The sequence below is a fragment of the Prosopis cineraria genome, unplaced genomic scaffold (genome assembly GCF_029017545.1).
Source record: "Prosopis cineraria cultivar Desert tree isolate PC_DT_omini unplaced genomic scaffold, ASM2901754v1 PC3, whole genome shotgun sequence".
Classification (NCBI taxonomy): domain Eukaryota; kingdom Viridiplantae; phylum Streptophyta; class Magnoliopsida; order Fabales; family Fabaceae; genus Prosopis; species Prosopis cineraria.
Window position 1 is genome coordinate 657327 of NW_026555334.1, and position 16926 is coordinate 674252.

At 35.3% G+C, this 16926-nt stretch overlaps 1 long non-coding RNA gene across 1 annotated transcript; it reads left to right on the forward strand.

Moving 5' to 3' along the window:
- Positions 1-5790: 5790 nt before the first annotated feature.
- Positions 5791-13683, forward strand: LOC129307224 (uncharacterized). Its single transcript, XR_008592324.1, has 6 exons — positions 5791-6266; positions 7522-7713; positions 10512-11832; positions 11902-13134; positions 13222-13320; positions 13417-13683. It is a non-coding gene; the product is annotated as an uncharacterized LOC129307224 (long non-coding RNA).
- The last annotated feature ends 3243 nt before the right edge of the window (positions 13684-16926 follow it).

Here is a 16926-nt window from a genome sequence, read left to right on the forward strand (position 1 = left end):
GAACTTTTACTGGCCTCGACTTGAACGGGATGTCAACAGGCATATATAAAGATGCAGAATTTGTCACTTGGCTAAATCCAAGGGTCAGAATACTGGACTATACATAACTCTGCCAATTCTAGAAGCCCCTTGGGAAGATATAATTATGGATTTTGTTCTGGGTTTACCATGGACTCAGAGGCAAAAAGATTGTGTCATGGTAGTTGTGGATTGTTTTTAAAAAATGACCCATTTCATTCCATGCCAGAAGACCAACGATGCTGTTCAAGTAGCAGACTTGTACTTTAAGGAGATTGTGCGTCTTCATGGCATTTCTAAAACTATCATTTCTGATCGTGATGTGAAGTTTCTTAGCCACTTTTAGCGGACGCTATGGAAGATGGGAACTAAGCTCCAATTTAGTAGCGCTAGTCATCCCCAGATAGACGGTCAAACTGAAACTGTAAATAGGATTCTTGGTAATCTTCTTCGCAGTTTCGTGGGGAAGAATTTGAAGCAGTGGGATCTCATCCTTGCTCAAGTTGAATTTGCTTATAATAACTCTGTCAACCAAGCAACTGGGAAGTATCCGTTTGAAGTTGTTTATGGCACTCGTCCTCTTAGTCCAATAGACTTGACCCCTTTACTTGATAAGCAGCAATATAGCTCTGATGCTGACCAAAAGGCTAAGGAAATTAAGAAGTTGCATGAGCAAGTCCGCGAGCGAATCCAAAAGCAGAATTTGAGATACAAGGCTCAACGTGACAAGCATCAAAGACAGCAAAACTTTAAGGTAGGAGACTTGGTTTGGATATATTTACGAAAGGAACGATTTTCTAAACAGCCAAACGCCAAGTTGTCTTCAAGAGCTAATGGTCCGTTCAAGATAGTGCAAAGGATCAACAACAATGCTTATAAGGTGGAATTACCTGGTTCTTATGGTATATCTGCCACCTTTAATGTTGCTGATCTATCCCCTCACATTGATGATAATGCCGAAGTTGACTCAAGGGTGAGTTTCGTCGAACACGGGAAAGATGAAACAGAAACCTGAACGTAAGGAAGATGAAACATAAGCCTGAACGTAAGGAAGCTTGAACGTAACTCCTCATTGATAACTTTAAATGCCATAATCCTCTGTAACAGCTGAATAAACCTGAACTCTCTCCTAGCTCTTCCACTCTCCATCGTCCTGTCATCTGCTTCACTCACTGGATTCATTACTTCATATGATCTCTGCTCCATCACTGACTGAGCCATTCTGGTGGAAGAGCATATGATATCTCCCTCTCCCTCTCTCTCTCCCCCCTCTCTCTCTTAGCGTCTCTCTCTCACCAAGTCAGCAGCTGGGATTCTCGAGAAGTTTATTCCATTCGTCTTCCATCTCCTTCAAATTCCATTCCTCTTCCTCCTCTTAATTTCCACATGGCTTTACATTTGCTTTTCATCTCTCTGCTTCCCCTGGCACTCACATCTTCGTGTCACTCCACTTCCAGCGATATCACTATCTTTCCTCCCTTCGGAATCATTCCTAATAATTACTCCCACAATGACTGGTTTCAAAACTTGTCTCTTTGACCAATTTACACCTAGAATTGTAGGAACACCAGCACTCGTGTCCCTGTAAACTCATCTCTCGGACCAGTTGAAAACAGTGCAGGGCCAGAGAAGCATCAAGCAGTAGTGTTGAGAGTAAATGTAGACTTTCACTGCGCTGTACAGATGCGCCACTTGTGGCGATAGCCTCTACATTCACTCCTTCCGACAGTTCTACTGAGAATCCGACATCTACAGCACCGTAGACTTCATCTTCAGAAATATTGTCGCCGTTTTCCAAGCTGCGACATCGTTTCGAGAAAGCCATTTCCTTACTAGTTCATTGCCATCACGACTCAATCCCGAGACTCGCCTGACAAGGACACCGAAATATCGACCCAGAATCGCTCCATCATAGCCTCCGAGGGATTCTGAGCGAGTTAAAGGATTTCAACAGTGTTCCCGCAGTGCTTGAATATCGTACCAATGGTGGTGACCTTGATATTAAGTCTCCTGGACGTCAAACTCATCTCCCAGACCTTAGTGTACCAGTTATGGTTCTGGGATAGAGAGGGTGAAGCATGAGAGAGAGACATGGAGAGAGAGAGAGAGAGGGATAGAGAAGAGGGAAATATCATGCATATAAGGGTCCCACCACTCAAATTAACCGATGTTTAGTCCAAACTAGCAGTGAGGTCCAGACTATTATTAATATAATTGTTTAGAGTTTAAAATATATTAAAATGAGTTTAGAATTTAAATTATTTTTCAGTTTAAGATTTAAGTTACCATTTTACCCTGTTATTTATATATTTTTGTTGTTCTTTATTCAAGGCCATGAGTACAAGCTCTATCTACCAAGTTATTTCATATAATTTTGTCTATGTCCATCTTAATTTATTTTTGCTACTACAGAACAAATGTAGTACACTTTCTTGAAAATTCTAATTGACCCTTTAAAAGAAATTAAAAACAAAACATCCGTGGGTCTTATAAATTCAAGCCCAAATGCAACCTTGTGTTCCGGATTTATTCGATTTTGCATTTTGACCCAAGAGAAGGATTTTTCTTATGTGAGCCCAAAAAACGGTTTGACATTAAGAAATTAGTACTGAAAATGACAATCAATGACCCCTAACCATGTTATTAACGGAGGATGAGTCATTATCTAACACTTCCTCTATTCCGCTAAGACGTTTTAAAAAATAAAGACAGTAATTACTATGTTTTTATCAAAAATACCTTTGAAAATAGAGTGCTTTTAATTAGTTAAGTTTTAAAAGACAGTGAGAGAAATGAGATTATTTCTGATCACTACTCTTGAAAAAGAAGTGCAACATGAGAATTTTATAGAAGGTCATTTATCTTAGTACTACTCTCTTTAAAGTATGTTTAATTGCGGAGTTCTAATGAAATTCGATGCATTAGTGTTTAAATGATTGCATACAAGACATAAGATTATTTAATTAATGAAAGTGTATTTGTGAGAAGGTGACGAAATTTTAAGCTTAAAGATATGTACTATGAAATAAGAAAATTGTCTTATCAAATGAAATGGAAAGGGTATAAGAAAGAATTGCAACAATATACCAAAGGCATTCCTAATATGCTTGTGAAGTTGTCGTTAATAATAACAATCGAGGGTTTGGATTATTTTGAATGGAAGGTAGCAATACCCCTAAATTTCACATAGTGAGGGTTTGGATTACAAATCTTTATAGACAATTATTTTCTACTTTTGAGATATATAACTTTTTGAATGAATAATTATAAATTTTGGAGAATGACTTATAAAATATAATTGATTATAGTATTTTAGTTTACAACTCTTTCTTTCTTTCTTTTTTTTTTTACCAGCAAAGATTAACTTCATTAAAATACCAAGACAAATAACAACTCTAAACCACAACACTGAAAGCAGAAACGAACCGAAGAGAAATAAAACAACTACAGGAAAGCAAGACAAAATAAAGTGGAGAAGAATTGAATAACATCAGCCAATTCCCGCTCTATTAGCCTCCGAAAAGTGTTCGGCCTCAATAGACGATGTATCAACACCAACTTCACGAAGAATGACAGTAGCTAGAGGAGGTGGATGTCTTAAAACCAGACCGTTAGGCCCCATCTCCCTTGAAGCAATTGCAACCAGAAAATCGGCAGCTGAATTCCTCGAGCGGGGAATGAGAGAAAAGGAGATCATTCTTCGATCCGTCAACATGTTGAACACATCTGCAAGAAGTCCATGACATTGCCAAGGATAGCAGCTGAAGGAGAATGAGTTCACAGCATTATGTAGGTCGCTGCAATCTGTCTCAATAATAGGATTCTCTAGTAGCCATTCCGTAGATAAAGAAATGGCCTTTCGAAGAGCTAGAAGTTCAGCATGAAAAGCGGAGTCAGCAATCAAACTCTCAGACCAGCCGCGAATAAATGTACCTGCTGAGTCTCGACATAAGATTCCGATTCTAGCTCATCCATTTCGACCACAAAATGCACCATCACAGTTCAAAATAACTAGTCTATCAGTTGGATTTATCCACATAGCGTTCCTTCTGGATTTCATAGATGAATGCGAGATTTCCAAGAGCAAATTAGTCTCCCAATATTCCTTTATAAGGTTATTTGTTAATTCAATAACTCGAGCTGGTGCCGGATCTTTGCATTCAAACATTTTTTGCACCTGGTTTTCCATATGAGCCAACAAAAGGCAGCCCCATAAGCCCTCACATACTCTACATCCTCACACCCAGATAGAAACAACTTTTCCAGCCAAAGACCTAGAGTAAAGGCCTCACCAGTATTGCTACGCAAACCCAAAGGACACCCAAACCAAGTAAGCCCATTTGCATTGAAGAAATAAGTGCTCGATGGTCTCCACCTCATCACCAGAAACAGGACAAAAGGGATGTGGGGCACATTTTCTTCTGCATAGAGCTTCTCGGATGGCCAAAGCATTGTTAAGTACTCTCCACATGAAGCTTCTGATTTTTGGCTGTCTTCCACTTCCACACCTCTTTCCAGATTCGTATGTCTAGTGGTCTGGATGAGCTGGCTTGCAGGGTGATTTCTCTGTCCACTGCATCTTTCCCTGCTGTCTTGTATCCCATCTGCACACTATAATCTCCATTTCTAGTTGCTACCCAAACCAACTTGTCAGATCTACTGCATCAGAATGGGGAATAGCCCGAAAAAATGGGATAAAGTTGGGCTCTGCAGCATGGCTTATGGGTTGTAACTCCCACTGCCTGTTAGAAATAAGTTCTGCCACCACCATATCGTTATTGACAATAGCATTTTCCATTTTTGGCAACACAAACTTTGGAGCTCCCGGCACCCACGGATCCTTCCAGACATCTATATAGTGCCCCGTTCCCACTTGCCAGCATAGATTTTTTTCCCAAAAAGCACGCCCTGTTAGAATACTGTCCCACATCCACGATGCCCTCGGCCCTTTCTTTGCATGTAAAAAGTAGGAGGTTGGAAAATATTTACTTCTAAGTACTCTTACCCGCAAGCTATCTGGGTTCTGCAGGATTCTCCATGCAGTCTTTACTAGTAAAGCATCATTGAATGTCATGAAATCTTTGAAACCCATTCCACCTTGACACTTGGCTCTTTTGAGTGAATTCCATGATTTCTAGTGAATAGATCCTCCACTTGGAGAGTTGCTCCAGAAAAAGTTTGATACTAAGCTGTCCAGAGCTACAAATGCATTCTTGGGAAACTTAAAACATGACATGGGATATATGGGAATAGCACTGACAACAGATTTGACCATCACCTCTCTTCCAGCAAATGAAAGTAGTTTTTTCTTCCATTCTTGGACCTTCTTGGCTACTTTCTTCTGGACATAAGCTAAAGCAACAGTCTTTGATCTTTCCCACAAGACAAGGAGCCCCAAGTATTTACCCGGGTCATTTGCTTCGCCAATATTCAATAAAGCACCAACATTCTCCCTTACTGCATCTGGTGTGTTGGCTGAAAAAAGAAATTTGACTTATCAAAGTTTAAGCATTGTCCCGAGGCCCCACAATAGTCCTGTAGGATCTTTTTAGTTAAGAAAGGATAAAGATAGAAAATGTAAGAATCAGTGCACAGAGCCCTAGAATATTTATTCATTATATGACTGAAGTTACAGCCCTTAGGGAAACGTGTAAACTATTAAAATAAATCAAAAATATGGCAATGATTATTTACATTAAAATAATAGGCTATAGGTAAACCTATTAGACTTGAGCTTTTGCAGTATTGCTGTCTTAACAACCCCTCGCAAACTTGAGGGTGGGTGTTTTACGAGCCCAAATTTGTTTCGTAGACCTAGGAACCGTGAGTGAGATAATGCTTTAGTGAATAGGTTAGCAACTTGCTCAGACGATGGCACATATTGAACCGACATCTAGCATGCTAGGACTCGATCTCGGACAAAGTGGACGTCCAGCTTGATGTGTTTTGTTCAAGCATGGAAAACAGGGTTCGAAGCAAGAGCAGAGGCACTTCGATTATCATACCAGGCTACAAGAACTTGAGAAAGCTTGAATCCAAGCTTAGAAAATAAAGATTGAAGCCAGGTGAACTTGGTAGCTACATTGGCCAAGGAGCAATACTTTGATTCAGTGCTTGACCGAGCCACAACCTTTTGTTTCTTCCCTGACCATGCAATGAAAGACTCATCGAGGAAGATGCAGTGACCTCTGATCAATCTCCGATCATCAGTGTATGCGGCCTAATCGGAGTCAGAGAATCCTTGCAAGGTAAAATCTGAACTTGGCTTGAAATGTAATGTTAGATCCACTGTACCCTTTAGATATCTTAGTACTTGTTTAATTGCCTGCCAGTGTTGATCGGTAGGAGAATGACAGAATTGACTAAGTTTGTTCACAACAAACAAAATGTTAGGTCTTGTATTTACAAGATACTGAAGAGCCCCCACAAAACTACGATACGTAGACGGATTTTTGAGAGGAGTACCATCATGAGTTGATAGTGTTTTGTTGATTACCATTAGCGTAGGAACAAGGAAGCAATTGGTCATTCCAAATTTTCTGAGCAAATCAGTGATATATTTCCCTTGCTTAAGATAGATCCCTATTGAGTCTCGGTGTGCTTCAATACCTAAGAAGTGATGCAGATTCCCTAGGTCTTTTAAAGGAAAAAATGAGTTTAATTGCCTTATAAACTCAATTAACATAGCCAAGGAATTTCCAATAATAATGATGTCATCCACATAGATAAGAACAAACATTATCTTGTTCTTCAATTTGAGGAAGAACAGAGAACTATCGCGTTTGGAATGTTGGAAATTCCAGCCAAGAAGAGTAGACTTTAATTTGTTAAACTAAGCCTTAGGTGCTTATTTCAGACAATAAATGGCTTTATTAAGTAAACAAACATAGTTTGGGTACCTTTTGTCCATAAAACCTTCTGGTTGTTTCATATACACTCTTTCTTGCAAACAACCATTACGAAATGCATTATTTATGTCAATTTGTCAAACTGGCCATTGAAAGGAAACAACTAAGGTTAGAATAAACCTCAGTGTGGCAAGCTTAAGCATAGGACTAAAAGTTTCTTCGTAATCAATTCCTACATACTATTGAAAACTTTTTTCCATAAGTCGAGCTTTTGATTTTGACAATGAACTATTAGCATTGTATTTCGCCTTAAGCACCCATTTACAGTCCACTAGTGTTTTATTATGTGTATATGGAACTAGTACCTAAGTTTTGTTTCAAACAAGAGCATTAAATTCTTCTATCATAGCTTTACACCATAAAGAGGACTTTAGGGCTTTTTGAATACTATTTGATTCAGTTATGTCATGTGCACCAGAACTAATTAAGCCAACAAATGGTATTATTGGTTTAAATACGCTAGCTTTGCTCCTAGTTATCATTGAGTATTTGTTCTGATTACTCACTTGATTTTTTGGTTCAATTGGTCTGTCTAAGTGAATATGAGCAGGAATATGATCGTTCTCATCTACAATCTCCTCTATAATTTGCATAGGTATAGTAGAGGATGGAGATGAATTAAGTAATGATACGATAGCTGGACTCTCAGGAGAATTTAGAAGAGGAGCAGGACCACCTGAATCTTTTGCTGCAGTAAGTGATTGATCAGTGGAAGAAGGACATGAAGTAGGCAAAGCTGATAAAAAAGGTTTAAAGAAAACCTTTGGATTAACTTCAACTTTATTAGGTAATTTTTTTTATTAATGAAACTAGTAGAAAAAGGAAATTCATTCTCATTGAATTCCACATGCTGAGAAATGTAGATCTTGCCTATAGAACTTAGACACTTACACCTTTTGTGTGAATTGATATAACGAAGAAAAACACACTTGGTGGATCTAAATTGTAACTTGTGTGTATTATAAGGCCGTAGACAAGGATAACAGGTTGAACTAAATATCTTTAATGTTGAATAATTAGGGTATTTCACAAAAAGTTTCATATAAGGTGAGACGCCACCCAAGACACTACTAGGCAATTTGTTGATCAGATCTGTAGAAGTGTAGAAAGACTCCCACCAGTAATATAGAGGCATCCACTACTACAGAATTATTTAAATAAGATGCCTCATACTTGATGATTATTAAAAATAATTAACAAATAAAATAGGTAGAGAATACTTGACAATTATTTCAAAACAACTGTCAAGTAAATGAACATATATCTAATGGTTATAAGTAAATAACTGTCAAATATATCACGTAAGTATATTTGATGCTTTTTCAAAGGTAACCGTCAAATATAAGCTTGTTATACTTAACAGTTTTCTGTAACCAAGCATCAATTATATTATTTAAAAAAGAATATTTAAAAAAATATATTTGACGCATGTTATGAAAAAATCATCAAGTATGTCTAGCATATATTTGACGGTTATGTCTTAATAGATGGTTATGTCTTAATAGGCATCAAACATAAAATACTTAACAGTTATTTTATAATAACCATCAAGTATTATGTTTTAAAATCATATTTCAGAACTAAATTGTTCTTTCTCTGCTTGCACTTAAACCTCTTGAAACCTCTCCAGATAGTTTCAAAAACATATTTTCGGCCATCAAACCAAAATTTTACCTTGTTTCGATGCTAGCTTTGGGGTATTTGCTTGTTGTAAAGCTCATTTTGGTCTTCATCTTCCCTCTCGTAGCCTCCCATGTTCGTTTTCAGTGTGCTCTCATTCCTTGAGGTTGGTTCTTTGATTTTTTCATCATTAATCCTTCTTTTGAGTTCATAGATTATAGATTTTGGTTTATTGATGGAAAATGGTTATTTGAAATTTGATTTTTGTTGACTTGTGGCTGTTCTTTATTATGGGTATTATTCTTGATTTTTTGGTTAACTAATTTTGGGTGTTTTAGGTTTTGATTTTATGAGTTAAAAAATTTTCCTATTAAATTTTTAGTTAATTTGAATATTTTTATTGTTAATTGTTGCATACATTGTCTTCTCTTGTGTTTGTTATTGCTATGTGGACTGAGTATTGTGCTGTTGATGTTATGTAATCTTGAATGTAGTTGTAAATTTATTATTTACCTTATGTGTTGACTAGAGTAGAATATTTAGGACTAAAATTTAGAATGAAGAGAGAGTATAAGACCTAAAAAATGTCCATTTTTAAACTGTTATGTTGTTGAAATTTTTTTAATATGTAAGACTTGTTTGAGTTGTTTTGTGATTTTTGCTGCTGTTGTTGTATGTGTTGTTTTAGATTAATCAAGAAGGCATAAAGCCTACAAAACTCTCATAGTTACTAGTATTAAAAATTAGCTAGTTACTAGTTTTAAATAAGATTAAAGAAGGAATGTGCAAATATATAGTTAATGACTCATTGACTAATTGATACTTTGTATCTAACTCTCCAAATATGTAAGAGTAGTCAAAGTCATTAATCACATTCCTCTTAATCTTTTTAGAAATTATGGATAAGAAATGGACGTCTGCTAATCATCTATCTAAGGAATATTGGGATGGGATAGCAAATTTCATTAAGTTTGCAGTTAAGCATGCAGACAACTCTGCTAGGATTGTTTGCCTGTGTTTAAAGTGCGGCCTTGTGAAGTGGGTTAATTTAGATACTTGTAAAGAACACTTAGTAATTAATGGGATGGATCAAAGTTACAAGTGTTGAACAATGCATAATGAGACAATGAATGATATTGGTTATAGCTAGGAGCATACTGAAAGCTATGCATCATCTCTTGATGATTTTGACACATGTACACTTGAGGAAGATTTTCTTGAACAAATGGCTAAAGCAATTGAAAAGGGCAAAGCTAATGGTCAAAGTAGACAGGTCATTGCTTACACTGCATACCTTGTCAATGGGCATACAGTTTATACAAGGGAGCAAGATGATAGGAGTACAATATAAAATAGTGCTATAACTCTTGTAGCTCATTCCATGTATATTTCTAATACTAAATATAAAAATCCTATCTATGCAAACATGTCATACTTTAATGTAATTGAGCACATATGAGATTTAGATTACATATCCTTTCGAGTTTTTATCTTTAGGTGCAAGTAGATTGATCATAAAAATAGCTTGAAATTTGATGATTAATTTGGATTTGCACGAGTTTGAGTAAGGAAGGGTATAAAGATGAGACTTTCGTTTCGACGCATAAGCTAAACAAGTGTTTTATATTCCCGACCCTGCTAATAAGGGATGGTCTATTTTTCTGTTAAATGAAAAAGTAAATGGAGATGAAGCAGTTGAAGATGACCTATTTGAAGAGACATCAAATCAAAGTAATGTCACTGTAGATGATGCTTTATATGTGAAAAATGATCATAGTGAAGGCATTTGAATTTCAAAAAAGGGTAAATTATTACAATATAAGAAGAAAATATTTCAATGAGGGGGAAGTAAAAAATAAGAGTCAAGAAAATGAAAAAGAGCTACTTGAACATGTAGACTTTGAATTAATTGTGTGAATTTTGTTTAAGTTGATTAATGTTTGATTTAATTGTGTTTCTTTACAGATAAATAGCTTTTGATAGTGAGTCTATTGATACCCTTCCATCAATTTCAGCTACAAATTCAACTAAGGTTTTTGAGTACACAGAAAAATATGGAGCAGGAGTATAATAACATCAAGCAGGGCCTAACGATAATGTAAGTGGTGACAAAAACAAGAGCTGCAGGAAAAAAAATTGATGTGTAATGAAACAAAAAAGGGCAAGCAATCAAATCTTCAAAATTTATAAGTTATATTGGGGTGGTAGCAAAGACTATTGTGCCTATCACAGTAAAATCATGGCACAAAGTGGATGAGGCCACGAAGAATCTTGTTTGGGATACCGTAGTAGTAAGTTACATTTTACTAAGTATATTTTAGTATAAACTATTTTTAAAATTGATGCATCTGATATGTTGTTTATTTTATTTTACAGTCAGGATTTGAAATTGATGAGAGTAAAAAGGATTTTGTCCTACAAAAGGCTAGGAGGGCACTACTGTCTTTTAGATATTTCATCACACAGATTGGGATGCTAAATTTATAGCTCAAGTTTCTCCCTTATTACAACCTTTAGTAAAATAAGAGGATTGGGATGCTTTTGTTGCCTCACGGCGTGAAAAGTAATTCAAGGTATTGGTGTTTCCTAAATTGCAAGTTTGGTGTTATTTATTGATTGTATGTTCATGTACTAATAAAATTTTTTATTATTAATTTGTCGAGGAACTGAGTGCTTAGAATAAAGAGAGAATAGTGAAGAACGAATATCCTTATAAAGCAGGGAGGTTGGGGTATATAGGCATTGAATAAAAACAAGCAGAGAAGAAGGGATCAGAGGTTACCATATCTTGCCATAAGCTCTGGGTATTAGCACACGCTAATAAAAAAGGAATTATTGACAACCCTCACGTGAAGGAGGTTACTAAAAAAATTATAAGTATTATACTTATCTGTCATTTAATAATTGATTATGAACATCCAAACTAATCATATTTACTTTACACAAGATTCCATCTCTTAGGAAGTCTCACAAGGCAATCTTCCTGAGCATGAGGATATCTTGGCTAGGGCATTAGGGACTGTTGACCACCCTGGTCATGTCACGGGTATTGACTTCGATATCATGAAGAAGCAATATTTTAGCAAGATATAGAAGCGAACATCAACTTCTTTGTCTGAGGTCCAAGAGCTGAGAGAAAAGCAAGCCATTATGAAGCAGCAACTACTAGCCCAGGCAACATTATTTGACATGTTGCTGAAAAGGCAAGTCCCTGGGAGGACTTTGTGTAAGATTAGCCCTAGCCAGAAAGATAGCCACACAATCCCTTCAAAAAAAACCACACGAGGTAATATGTTTTATCTTATGAATGTCTCACTATTTTTATTTTAAAAATTGACTATTATTGTTTGTTTAGGGCGAGAACGACTACAATTGTTTGGCAGACACTCTTGAACGTAAAGTGGTTGTAACTGATGTGTGTACAACTGTGTAAGAGTTTTTCTACTTGTTGCAATTGACCTTAAGTACCCATTGCCTGTTCCTACCGATGAGGCACACATGGTGGCAGATGCAGTAGGGAGCTTCATTACATGGCCTAGCCATCTTGTAATGATGGTAACACCAAAGTTGGCAAAGGACCTATTGCCTCTAAAAAAATGTATGATTTAAATAGTTATTTATAATTTTATAATATAATTATAAATATCTAACTTTTTTGTTATGTAGCTGAGAGGGAAGAGAAACTTAAAAGTAAGTCAGGCTATATCATAGAGTTAGCCATAGTTTCGTAGTATCTAGCAGCACCGGCGCCAGTTATAGAATACGAATACCATGTCTCTCTTAAGACTTATGCAATAGCCATAAGGATGGCTCATAAAGTGGAAATTGAGGATGTCATTAGTTTGATGATAGGTATATGAAAAACTGAACTCATTTAAAGTTATTCAGGATGAAATTTTAAATTAAATCCTCAAGCACAAAATAACCAGCACTAGTCTAATGAGCTTCTACATGAGGTATTTCTTCGGTAGTGCTCAATTAATTATTTAAATTATATGTGTGTGTATACACATGTGCATATATTAGCCTGGTTATTTTTTCACCCAAGGCACCTTTATACCTCATTTATGGTTGCTAGTGGCCTCGAGTTGAGATTTAAGTTAATTAATCCCATAATGTCTCTGCCTATAATAAAATTACAAAGGAATCTCTTGAAGATCAAGTAAGGTAGCTTTCAGATCAATTCAAGGATAGGGGAGTAGACAATGATATTTTATTTCTCACTCCTTACTGCTAGGGGTGAGCCACTTTCTAGCTAATTTTGGTACAAGAAAATATTTTTTATATTTACTTATTTAATAACACTTGTATTTCTTATTAGGAGGTACTGGATGCTTATTGTGATTAACCATATTACTCCATAAATTTGGTATCTTAATCTTCTTAATGGAAAATCAAGCAACAAGGTAGATATGGTAGAAATTTTTAATAGGTGAGTTGAATTTTTATCAATTTTTATTTTAATATACACACATATAGAATTTCTAACATTTATTCTTTACTTCTCTCTTATAGCTATGGTATTGCAACCAACAAGACCTTGTCTCCCAGCTTAAGGACATTGGACTTTTGTGAGAAATGGCTCACAGTTAAGATAACCTAATGGGCTAAGTTTTTAATCAATAAATTGTAGCCTTTTAACTATTATTTCATTTATATGTGATTTTTTTTTCAGTGTCCACTTTAGCCAGATCAGAGTGATGACTGTGGCTATTACTTAATGAAATTCTTGGAGGACATTATCACCCATGTCCCTACCACATTACCTAACAAGGTATATATTAAATTTAATTACACTTAAATTATAAATTTTAACCAATTTTTATTAAATGGCTATTAACTTGAATTTGTTATAACTCTTTGCATACAGTACTTCAAGGATCCCTATTGTGTTCGATATGTAGCTGCACATATAGAAGAAGCCCTTAAAGAGGTAGATCAAGCCGCATTCAACATGTGAATAGCGATAGTGGTTAGGCCCAATAATTAGTTTTGATATACACACCTATTTTTTTTTTGTCCAATTTTACGTCTTAAGCCATTTAGTTTTGAAATTTTAGCTTGCAAATTAGGTAAAATTATAGATTTTTTATGACTTTAGGTTTAGGATATAGGAAGATATAAGAGATTAAAGACATTTGGATGTTAATTTTAATATAAATAATAATTCATTTGTTTTTTATTGTCGGCTGGATGGTATATATATTTAATTACTTTGTATTTACAAGAGAGTTGCTTTTCAACTTTTTTTAAAAAAATACAGTAAATACTTGATGGTTATTTCAAAACAAACGTCAAGTATATGTTTACTTGATATTTGTTTCGAAATAACCGTCAAGTATTTTGGCAAATCAATGAATAGAATTTACCAAAAATATTTGACAATTTTTTTAAATAACCATCAAGTATTTACTATAATAACCATCAAGTATAGTCTTGTAATAAAGCTTGAATGTAAATGTTTAAAAATTTACTTGACAGTTATCTTGAAATAAACATTAAGTAATATCTTGAATATTTGATGGTTTTTAATGGTCAAGTAACATATGACACCCCATTACTTGACGGTTAAAAATCTTTAAATATTAGCTAAAATAACTATCAAGTAAGGGGGTATTCTGTGATAGTGATCTTAACTTGTGGTAAAAGAGTAAGACCAGTCTCTACTATTTATCTGTGCTTCCTCTCAGCTTGCCCATTTTGTTAAGAAGTGTGATGACAAGAGTGTCTAAAATGGATTCCTGAATCTTGAAGAAGCTTAGAAAAATTGTGATATTTACAACCCTAATCACTCTATACAGCCTTGATTTTCTTGTCAAATTGCTTTTCAGTAAAGTTCTCAAATTGAACAAATGTGGATAGAGCTTCATCTTTTGTTTTCAAAGGAAAAATCTAAGAAAATCTAGTGTAATCATCAAGAAACAATACAATATAGTGAAAACCATTAATAGAAGGCATAAGAGAGGGCCCCTATAAATCTGTGCAAACTAATTGTAGAGTTTAAGATGCACGAGAAAGAGAAGCTTTAAATGGTAAGGAATGAGACTTGCAAGATTCACAAAACATAGGTTCCTCTTTTCTATTAACTTGAAAATTACATTCACTAATAATCTAGTTCAAAATTGTATCATTAGGATGCCCGAACCTATCATGCCAAGGCATCTTAAGATTGGTACAACTTGCACTACTAGTATTATTCTTATTAATTATGACTTCTTCTCCATCAATAGCAAATAACAACTGTTGTGTTTAGCCAAAATTGTTTCTCTTCTTCTTGACTTTATGGACATTAACCTTGTAAAGCCCACTATTACTTCTCTGCCCCTGCAACAGAGTGGTTCCCATGCCCTGATTTGTAATAGTAGCAACATCCGAGTTTATTAAAACTAAGGCATTATTGTCATCAAATAGTTTAGGAATGCTCAATAATTTTTTTCTTAGCTTTTGGAGCATAATAAACATCATTCAGCTAAACTAAGTGATTAGAAACATTAGACACTTAAGATGAACCAATTCTTTCAACATGTAAATTTTACCTATTAGCAACATTTAGATGTGCCTTGCCATTATTTAGAGTTGATTGATCAAGTCGAGATTCATCATTAGTAACATGACAAGTGGCACCACTGTATAAATACCAAGAGTCATTAGTTACTATTTTTAGTGTAGCATAAAGAATTTCGTCAAGACCAGAAGAACCAAAATCAAATGTTTTACAAAAAATGTAGTGGATTAAAACTTCGGTCAAAATGATGAAAATAATTCTTGATTGTGTGTCGTGGTTTGTCATAAAGCTGACAAGGTACTCAAGAACCTTTACCAGAACAACCATGGCCATAATAGCCTCTTCCACCACGTGAGCCTCTCTAACCAGCACGAGTATAGTTAGCAAATTGGGTGGAAATGTTCAGATGGGTAAACTGATTTAGTTGCTTAAGCTGACTTTCAAAAGTAAGAAGAGAAGCTTGAAATTCAACCTAACTGATTTCTTCTTTGGCAGATAATTGAACAACAATAAGGTTATAGTCACCATCAAGACTAGCTAAAACTTGCAAGAACAAGTTAGATTATGGTATAAGATTTCTAGCTAAGGTAAGACTCTTAGAAATACCTTTCATTTCATTAGATAGTCAAGCATACTCATCACACCCTTCCTAGTATGTTGCATCTCTATTCAAAGCATGATGACATGAGCTCAATTTTGAGCTCCAGCTATTTCACATGCAACAGTCCACAAACCATAGGAAGTGAAAACATAAGTCATCTGAGTTGAAATGTCAATGGTCATAATATTGAGCAACCAACCAAACACAAGTTGATCGGTGGAAATCTAGTCATCAAATTCTAGATTAATTTTAGACTCATTGTTGATAATGACAAATTGAGTGGGATATGGCTTCATCCTATTTATAAATCCTTTAAGTTTATATCCCTCAAGGATAGGCAGTCCATGAGTCTACCAAATGAGGAAATTTTATCTATCTAGCTTAATAGACATGTTTAAGAAAGAGGAGAAAATGCCGATAGACTTTTGAAAAGAAAGGCAGTGTTGAAGAGTGAGTTGGTGGTATTAGAGCCTTGTGGGGTCTTAAGAGGTGGAATGTCTGTAGAGGATAAGTTGTCAGCCATGGCAGCAAGCCTTTTAGCTCTGATATGAAGTTAAGAAAGGATAAAGATAGAAAATGTAAGAATTGGCGCATAAAGCCCTAGAATATTTATTCCTTATATAGTTGAAGTTATAGCCCTTAGGGCAACATTTAAACCATTAAAATGAATAAAAATATAAGAATGGTTATTTACATTAGAATAATAGGCTATAGATAGACCTAGCTATTGGGCTTTAGCCTATCAAACTCAGGCTTGTGCGGTATTGTTTTCTTAACATTTTTAAATAACAAGCAATTTCTAGGATTAGCATTGAGGAAAACTATTGTGCCATCTGCAAATAAACAATAGGTCAACATGGGCCCTCTCCTTACCAAACAGATTCCTATTAAATCCCCCTACTCGACATAAGCAAATATCATGAGAGATAGTGCTTTCGAAGCCAATATGAAGAGATATGGGGATAGTGGGTCTCCTTGATGAAGCCCTCATTCAGGAATTACAGAGGCAATGCTTTCCCAAAAAGTTGTATATTGATAGATACACTGCATATGCATTGCATGATCCAATTAACCCAAGTAGAGCAAAAATTCAATTTGAGCATGACATCTTTGAGAAATTTCCATTCCAATCTATCATACACCTTGTTCATGTCCATTGTAAGAGCAAATTCATGCTTTTCCCCTTTCTTTTTATGCTTAAGATAGTGGAACACCTCATGAACGATGAAGTTGTTGTCCTATATTAACTGGTTAGGAATAAAATCCCTTTGATG